The sequence below is a fragment of the Babylonia areolata genome, chromosome 11, assembly GCF_041734735.1.
Source record: "Babylonia areolata isolate BAREFJ2019XMU chromosome 11, ASM4173473v1, whole genome shotgun sequence".
NCBI classification, from domain to species: domain Eukaryota; kingdom Metazoa; phylum Mollusca; class Gastropoda; order Neogastropoda; family Buccinidae; genus Babylonia; species Babylonia areolata.
In genome coordinates this window covers 44,494,749-44,502,248 of record NC_134886.1, presented here as the reverse complement: position 1 = coordinate 44,502,248, position 7,500 = coordinate 44,494,749, and the positions used below count along the sequence as shown (strand labels likewise).

At 47.3% G+C, this 7,500-nt stretch overlaps 1 long non-coding RNA gene across 1 annotated transcript in view; it reads left to right on the top strand.

Moving 5' to 3' along the window:
* Positions 1 to 7,500, top strand: part of LOC143287261 (uncharacterized) — a 185,724-nt gene that overhangs the window by 22,701 nt on the left and 155,523 nt on the right. Inside the window, exon 2 of the long non-coding RNA XR_013055923.1 lies at positions 7,477 to 7,500. This exon is cut by the window's right edge and continues 143 nt beyond it. This is a non-coding gene — a long non-coding RNA (uncharacterized LOC143287261). The remainder of the gene's footprint in view (positions 1 to 7,476) is intronic.

Here is a 7,500-nt window from a genome sequence, read left to right as displayed (position 1 = left end):
AATGGGAATCCATTCACAGCTTAGTCTTTTGTGAAGGACTATGACACTCAAACACAGGACGCAGGATTGCTCTGGCTGTTAATTAAGTGCTTCAGCATTGGAGGGTCAGCTGTCCTTTGGGGGGTTATTATTCCAACGCCGACTGTCCTAAAAAAAACCTCTCGGCAGAGAGAGTGCGGACGTATGTAACCTGGACAAGGAACGCTCCACCATAATCAGATTCTCCCCCAGACAATTGGGGGACAGCAGTTGCCTCCTCTGCTGTTCTGATGGTCATAGTAGGACACGACTGACTATCATTCAGACTGGCTGCCAGATCTCGTAACAACCTTCCTACCCCTGCTCCACAACAGGACGTAATATATGATGATGGAGTCTCCCGTCAGACCGACGGATGAGTAGGAAGGCAGGCTGTCGGTGTGTGTCCTCATATGGGAGAAGAGGCCGATTCTGGATGCGCAGCATTTCCCACAGGTGTTGCAAGGGAAAACGTCTCCAGAAGTTGAGCCCTGCTTCCTTCGCTCAAGCTTCTCCTTAGTGGCCAGCGTTCTCTTGTTTTCAAACGTCTTTATGCCACTAGAGCACAGCATCCTCCAGCGAGAGCGGTCAAGGGCATCAGTTTCCCAGGAAGCGACGTCTGTGTCACAGGCTTTGAGAACGTAGACATGAGGAAAGAGCTGTGGTTGTTGCTATCAGCCACCGTCTTATCCTCAGAACACCTGTTCATCCCTGGCAACATCAGGTGGTATCTATTGTTCCACGTCTTTGACATGTTTACGGCAGTCACCACAGTAGAGTGGTGGCCTAGTGGTAACGCGTCCGCCCAAGAAGCGAGAGAATCTGAGCGCAATGGATCGAATCCCACACTGTCCTGTACTTCATCTCCCCCTCCCACTAGACTGTGAGTGGTGGTCTGGATGCTAGTTGTTGGTGTTTTTCCCCCCGATGAGACAATAACTGATGTCCTGTGTGTTTCGTCCACACAGCACACGTAAAAGAACACACGGCAACAAAAGGGTTGTCAGTAGAAAAATCCCTGGAGACAGCAGCCCGAATTTTACACAGATCAACATGTTGTGACAAAGAGTAATACAACACAACACAACACAACACAACGCAACAGATCACCACAGTCAGCTGGTGAGGGGTAGGAGGGGAGACGTGTGTGAGGGTAGGGGCGGGGAAGGGAGGTGAAGAGATGCCCTAATCCCTACATTGACAAACAACCGAGATATCCATGTCCTACCCTGAATCAATCAAAACATATCAACACAACGTCATCTAAACACAGTCCCTGAAGATACATCTACCTAGGGTCTGAAACGTTGAACGCTTTTTTTTCTTTTTCTTTTTCTTTAAAAAAAAAAAATCAAAGTTGAGTCTTGAATCTTGTTTAACAACCTGCAGTTTTTATGAACTTTCTCCATTCGCATCAGCAGTCTTTTAAAAGATATATTGTTGTCTTTATGGCTCTCATGAAAATGGAAGAAAAGAAAAAAAAAGAAAAAAAAAAAGAAAAGTATAGAAAGAAAAAAGAAAAAAGAAGAAAAAAAGAAAGGAAGAAAATGCGCATGCGCTATGAATGTATTCAAATGAGGAGAATAACTTACCATAACAGCTTATTTATAGTATGTCTCGACTAACTGGCTGGCAAAAAGACAAGCGGTTTATTAGAATGCAAGTGGGGAGAAAAACGGAATCAAAAAGACATTTTTCAAAGAAAGAAAGAAAAGGCATTTGCCTTTTATTTTATTTTATTTATTTATTTATTTTATTTATTTATTTTTGAGAGAGAGAGAGAGAGAGAGAGAGAGAGAGAGAGAGAGAGAGAGAGAGAGAGAGAGAGAGAGAGATACTGGACAAGGACGGTGAGATTTGCTGCAGCTGATGTTGTTTTTTGTCGGAAGACGGAGCCACCGAATCTGAGTTTTACAGGTTTTGTGTTTGTATTTTAGTTATTTCTTTATCTGTTGATTAATTGTATTTTTTAATTCACGTGGTTGTTTATTTATTATGCGTCTATGATACATCACATATTTTGAGGAGAATGGTGGTGGTGGTGGGGGGTTGGGGGGGGGGGGGGAGGGGACGACTGGAGCAAAGCAAAAGATACATCTTATATTTTAGGGGAGATTACTGTAGTTGTTGTTATTCTACAACCAACCTAGAATGGGACATTACCTTCGTGGGGGATTTGATTGGTCTAGAAATAGGCAGCGATCAGTTATTGCCGATGCTTTGGTTTCTTTCTTTCTTTTTAATACATAAATGTGGGATCTAACGGAACATTTAAACGAACACAAGCTAGCAATGATAAACGTACCCTATTTCTCTCATTGGCATATCACAGTCTTAACTATTTTGTTTTTGTTTTCGTAACAACTGGCTTTGTTGTTGTTGTTGTTGTTGTTGTTGTTGTTGTTGTTGTTTTGTTTATTGTCATTATTTGTTAACACAATTATGTTCGGTGCCATACAATCTGTTGAAGAAACCACATGCATATCATTAAAGAAAAAAAGTGTTCTCCATCCCGAAACGGGGGAGCACAAGTGAATTTTCACACATGAATACCACACAGCCAGTCCCTGACATTGCGAATGTATATAGAGTGATGGCCTAGGGTAACATGATCGCCTAGGAAGCATGGAAATATGAGAGTGCTGGTTCCAATCCTACCCTCGCCAGTATTTGACCCCTCTCCACTGGACCTTGACTGGTGGCCTGGACACTCGTCATTCTTCTTCTTTCATGGTCTGCAACTCCCGCGTTCACTCGTATGTACACGAGTGGGCTTATACGTGTATGACGTGTATTTACCCCGCCATGTAGGCAGCCATACTCCATTGACGGGGATGTGCATGCTGGGTGTGTTTTTGTTTCCATAACCCACCGAACGCTGACATGGATTACAGGTTCTTTAACGTGCGCATTTTATCTTTTGCTTGCGTATACACACGAAGGGGGTTCAGGCACAAGCAGGTCTGCACATTATGTTGACCTGGGAAATCGGAAAAATCTCCACCCTTTACCTACCAGGCGCCGTTACCGAGATTCGAACCCGGGACCCTCAGATTGAAAGTCCAACGCTTTAACCACTCGGCTGTTGCACCCGTCAGGACACTCGTCATTCAAATGAGACGATAAGCCGAGGTCCCATGTGTAGCATTCACTCAGCGCAGGTAAAAGAATACACGGCAACTGGAGGATTTTCCCTGACAAAATTCTTTAGAAAAACCCACAGTGATAGCAAAGATAGCACTTGTACTTGGGGAAAACAGCCCGAAATGCACACAGAGTGACGAAGAGTAACGTAATACAATAAATTTCCAGTCTTGAATTATAACTTTCATTCACCTTTGTACTTTAATTACACACGCAGCAAAAATATAAACAGTGCAACGCTGAATAAATAACCCACAGCAATCCACACAATCATCGATGGCTAATTCATTTGCACAATAGGACTGTTGCAGCGGTCATGTTATAAGTTCCATTGCCATCTTACAATCATGGCAAAGCGCGTTGGGCTCTGCTGCTTATTAGGCATCTGTGTAGCAGATGTGCTGTAGCATATATGTATTTGTACGAACGCAGTGTCGCCTTCTTGAAAAACGAAACTGAAATCATACAAATATACTCTGCGGAAATCTGCTAAGATTTCTAATTGTTATTTTCTTAAGTCATACAAATCTACTCTGAAGAAATTTGCTTTCTGATAATTAATTTTCTTGTTGGTATAGTACATACGTAAGGGCGTGCGCATGCATGTTTATAGGTATGTTTGTGTGTTTTATGCGCAGGGGGTTAGGGGGTGCACGGGAGGGGTAGTACCTCTAGAGGGGTGTGTGTGGGGGGGGGGGGGGGGGGGGGGGCGGGGGGGGTGGGGGGGGGAGTGGTTCGTCCTCTGTTGGTCCCCACCGGTACCCAGCTCTCACCTATGGGTCCTAGAAGCTGCTAGCATGCGGCAGCGCCCAACCCCCGGGCAACGGCTTTGACAGGTTGGCTAAACTAGGTGAGGGTAGCCGACGGGTCTCAAACCCTCGGTGAGTTAGGGCTTGTCTACCCAAGCATGTGAAGACTGGATCCGGCAGACTGCGGAAGAAACCTTCATGGTTCAACGGAGAGGAAGGCGGTTGCAGCAGAGCACTGTGGAGTGCTGAGGGCAGGATGAGGCACATAGGACATCCTGGTCATCCACTGCATCCGTTTCCATCTCCAGTCGTCTTGACCTCGTCTTGCCACTGGATACAGACGGTCTCGGACAAGAGAGTGAGGTCGACGGTGCGCAACTCCTCCTCACTATAAACAAAGTCATCGCGCAAGTCATCAGTCATCCTTCATCCCATACCATCATTTTCCCCAAGCCCTGTGGCGACAGGCGAGCGACGAAGCGACAGGTGTGGGTACACTGGCAGTCGTAGCCGCGGAACTGCACACAGGCGGCTCAGGCCATAGGGTCGTTTTTCACCGACTGGAGCAGCGGTGGAGATCAGCAGCCCTCTGAGCGACTGAGCAGCCCTCTTCAGGACAGCACTGCTCACCTCCATGGCATGAGGAAGGGGCTAGAAAAGGTGCCCTAAACATTGCCTGTTCCACACCACCCTAGCCAGCATACCGCGGCTGACTACTCAAGCGGTCGACACACAAAGGAAAGAAAGAAGAAAACAAGGAGCACCCCATTGACCATTGCCGCATGGAACGTGCGTACGCTTCTGGACAGAGGCGACTCAGCCAGACCACAGAGACGCACAGCACTCATTGCGAGTGAACTAGCCAGGTACAACATCGACATCGCTGCCTTAAGTGAGACCAGACTGGCAGAAGAAGGCGAACTCTGTGAGCGAGGCGCAGGCTACACCTTCTTTTGGAGCGGTCCGCGGACCTGAAGAGAGACGTGAGGCTGGAGTTGGCTTTGCAGTGAAGACAACCCTCGTTGGCAAGCTGGACTGGCCCCCCGAAAGGAGTGAACGATCGCCTGATGACGATGAAACTCCCTATATGCAACGGGAAGAAGGTTACCACCATTGTCAGCGCCTACGCGCCCACTGACCATGACCAACCCAGATGAGATCAAGGACAAGTTCTACGAGGACCTGAACGCTGTCATCACTACTGTTCCCAACGCAGACTCCCAGCTCATCATTCTTGGTGACTTTAACGCGAGAGTTGGTTGTGACAGCACCTCCTGGGAAGCATGGGGTTGGTAATTGTAACAGCAATGGCCAACTACTTCTCCAGACATGTGCCGAGCACGACCTTCTTATCACAAACACCATCTTCTGCCTCCCTACCCGTAACAGGACGTCATGGATGCATCCTCGCTCTGGGCATTGGCATCTCATCGACTTTGTCATCGTCAGGAAGAGGGACAGGCAGGACGTACGAGTCACGAGGGCCATGTGCGGCGCCGAGTGCTGGACAGACCACCGCCTTATCGTCTCCAAGCTCAACCTCCGCATCCAGCCCAAGAGACGGCCTCAGGGCATGAAAGCACTCAAACGCCTGAATGTCAACAAGCTGGAGCTAGGTAACATCAAGCAGAGCTTTGCTGACACCCTGGAGGAACGCCTTGAGTCCACCGTGCTGGACAACCAGAATGTGGAGGCAGCATGGGGCGCACTGCATGAGACGGTGTACAACACTGCCATGGAGTGCCTGAGGCATTCTGTCAGGAAGCACAAAGACTGGTTTGATGAGAACTGCACTGAGATCAAGCAGCTGCTGGAAGACAAACGCCAAGCCCACAGAGCCCACATTGAAGATCCCAAGTCACAGTCAAAGAAAGACATACTGAAGAGCGCACGCAGCACCATCCAGCTGAAGCTGCGGCAGATGCAGGATTCCTGGTTGAGCAACAAAGCTGATGAGATCCAGGGCTTTGCAGACAGGAACGACATGAAGAACTTCTATGACGGTCTGAAAGAAGTCTACGGTCCCACCACCTCCGGATCTGCTCCACTCCTCAGTGCTGATGGTTCTACCCTGATCACTGACAAGGACGGTATCCTTGAGAGATGGGCTGAACACTTTGACAGCGTACTGAACCGCCCCTCCACCATCAATGATGAAGCCATCGACAGACTCCCCCAGGTGCCAGTCAGTGAGTCGTTGGATGCCATTCCAACTTTGGAGGAGACCCAGAAAGCTATCCGTCTGAGCCCCTGGCTCAGACTCCATTCCAGCTGAGGTCTACAAAGAAGGTGGTATGGCGCTGACAGAGAAGCTTCATCAGCTGTTCCAGCTCATCTGGCAGCATGAGGCAGTTCCACAGGACTTCAAAGACGCTTCCATCATACACCTGTACCAGCGCAAAGGAAATCGTCAGGCCTGTGACAACCATCGTGGAATATCCCTGCTGTCCGTCGCAGGCAAGACTCTGGCCAGAGTGCTACTCAACCGTCTCACAGCGCACCTTGAGCAAGGTTTCCTACCAGAGAGCCAGTGTGGCTTCCGGAAAGAACGCGGGACTATCGACATGGTGTTTGCTGCCATGCAGCACACGAGACCTCGTTTTATCGTCTCATCCGAATGACTACCGTCCAGACCACCAGCTCAAGGTCTAGTGGAGGGGAGAAAATATCGGCGGCTGAGCTGTGATTCGAACCACCGCGCTCAGATTATCTCGTTTCCTAGGCGGACGCGTTACCTCTAGGCCATCACTCCTTCCTTCCTTCCTTGGAGTGATCACAATCCTTTCTTGATCATTCTGTCACTAATGGGGGTATCTGCAGGAAGGTGCACGAATCCTTAAAGAGAGAGAGAGAGAGAGAGAGAGAGAGAGAGAGAGAGAGAGAGAGGGGAACATAATTTCGCAGTATCTAGGCTAGACCACTCCGGCTAGCGGAGCGCTCCCGGGGGATAAACCCCGACCTGATAAACCCCGACCTGATAAACCCCGACCTGCACAGCTCCAGCCCGTCATTTACAGATACAGATGCATTGATCCATGATCCCTAAACCTAAGTTTTTGTTATATAAAACTTCTTGAAAAGAATAAGCCATAACAAAATATGATGAAAGATCAAACTGTACAACAATGATGAAGGCTCAGTGATAGATTTTTTTACTTGAAAAAAAAAAGACGTATGTGAATGTGTAAGTATGCGAGTATGTAAATAATGTATGTATGTGTATTCATGTGCACTTATGTGTCTGCAGTAATAATATTTAACATGACTGTGTAATGGGTCTTTTATATAGTCACGTATGGAAAACTAGAGGAAATGTGTTAATAAATAAGATACTCCATATGCGGTTTTTTTCTTTTCAAAAAACAATGTATGGATTGTGTTCTTTTCACATTTTGTTAGCTAAGCAAAGTGTCCATAACTGTGCTGATGCTAGGTATAATGTCTATTACATGTTATAAAACTGCACTGTTACACATGATGAAAATGTGCCCACCTTTGACCAAGTTGATTATTAAAAAGAAAAAAAAAATTTTCATACCCCTTTTTTGTGTATTTTTGGTCGCAGACGACTGTGTGAAGGAGAGTGGTA